Below are 1,982 nucleotides of genomic sequence, written 5' to 3' on the forward strand. Positions count from 1 at the left end.
CTCACAACTCTTGGAATGTGTAGGCTCTGCTCTCCCAAGTGCTGCAGTTGACTAGGGGGAGGGGCAGTTTTCCTGCTCTCATGCCCCCAGGGCCAGCTCTCCCTTGTTGCCCAGGTGAGGGGCAGGCCAGTTCTACACAGTCCTCAGCCATCAACATGTCCCTGGGCAGTGGCCCACACCAGGGATATTTGCCTGGCATTTGGTAACAGATCCCTGATGCTGCAGGACCAAGGTAGCATCACAGCCCAGGACACCACCATGCTCCCAGGTGGTATCACAGGCTGCTCACATCAGCTGTTCCTCACTACCCTTGAGTTTCCAGTTCTGCCTCTCTTCATGGTGCCCACATCCTTCTGTTTCTCTCTCTCTTCTATTCTTCACCACTTACTTGCTCCTCTTAGTGGTGCCTGGTGTCTCTGAGAGTCTGGAGTCACCTCAGGAGTGGTCTCTGGATGTATGCCCCACTCATGTATTGTGGGGTCATCTTGGGCACAGTGTTGCCCACCCCTCCAAGCCCGCCCAGTACCTAACTGGTGGTCATCTCACATTAGCTCCTTGTCTGGGACTCATGGTACTGGTCTGATGGTCATCACAGGCTCGCCTCAGAGTGTCACCATGTAAAGGTCATCTATCTCCAGCTCACTGTTGCCCAGGCCCACAGTCCCACATGAAGTTCTTCTAGTCTCCAGCTTGCTCTCTGTTCTCAGAGCCTGTCTGGTCCTGAGCTGTGGTGTTGTGCACTAGACTGATGTTCATCTCAGGCTCGCTGTTTTCAGTGAATGTTAGACTACTAATCATTCAAATGTTCATAGGTCAAGACATACTTATGTATAGACATAATTCCTCTCTTGTCTGCCACCTACTGACGCACATGTGACATAGCAGTCACATCTGCAATGCCTCCAGGGCAGCAAAAGCTTCCATTTATTTCATAGTGAATTTTAAACCAGCCTAAACTAAAGACCTTTTTCTTCATCATCATTGTCACCATTATCATCATGATCGTCGTCAATATAAATGCATAAGAATAATAATATTCATGAATAAATAAATAAATAAGTAAAATGGCCACAAAAAGTCTGTTGATAGAAGGAGTCTTTGTAGGAACTGATCTTGCCCTTGGTAGGTTGAACAAATTCCAGGATAGACACATGCCCATGAATATATGATTAGCACTAATTGAACTTGGTGGGTTATTAAGATAAAATGAAAAGGATCTGCAGTTGGTAAAGACTGGAGAGATAAGAATGGAGCCAGGGGGTGTTGGGGTGATGGGCAGGAATGAATAGGATCAAAATAACATTTTATGGAGTTCTCAATGAATTGAGAACATATCTCATTTAAAACTGTTGATGAGGAAACAGTAAGCAGCCCCAATGCACACTCATTCCTTGTGTAGCCAGGTAGACTGTCTCACATCAATTCATGTTGAGGGTTTATATAAGTATGACCAACTTTCTTTTTTTGTCCAACCTTGACGTGACAACTTGATTTAGAATGACTGAGAGTCTGAGTCAGCACAGAAGACACGCAAGCATAAGTTGCCTCACCAGTGAACACACTGGGTGATCAGAATCACGGGCTGAGAGGGATCTGACAGGGTGAAGGCACTGGAGAAAGGCTCTATTTACTGATTCAGAGCGCTTCTACAACTTGGAAATTCATATATTGAGTCAGAGATCAAAGGCAGAGCATCTAATTCTTTGGTTATTTCTGTCAGGGAATTTGGCCAGGGCATCATGGATATAGCTAATACAGTACCCAGAGATTGAAACACTAGACTTCTTACCTTCCAAACTCACTTAAAATGATATAATATTCTGCATAAGCTGTAAAATATTCCGGATAGGCAAAAAATGAAAAGCAAACAACCTGTATCAGAGTCAATTCCTGCTCAGGATTTGGTCCTTCCTGTCCAGTGGGTCTGTCCTCACATTTCACAAACCCCCAGAGCACTTGGATAGTCATGTGCTTTTCTTTAC

General features: G+C 45.1%; 1 non-coding gene across 1 annotated transcript; it reads right to left on the bottom strand.

Annotated features, from left to right (window-relative positions):
• Positions 1-778: 778 nt before the first annotated feature.
• On the bottom strand, positions 779-912 carry LOC114636664. Its single transcript, XR_003713657.1, has one exon. It is a non-coding gene; the product is annotated as a small nucleolar RNA SNORA17 (small nucleolar RNA).
• Between the last annotated feature and the right edge of the window lie 1,070 nt (positions 913-1,982).

This window comes from Grammomys surdaster, unplaced genomic scaffold (genome assembly GCF_004785775.1).
Source record: "Grammomys surdaster isolate TR1022 unplaced genomic scaffold, NIH_TR_1.0 124764, whole genome shotgun sequence".
Taxonomy (NCBI): Eukaryota; Metazoa; Chordata; class Mammalia; order Rodentia; family Muridae; genus Grammomys; species Grammomys surdaster.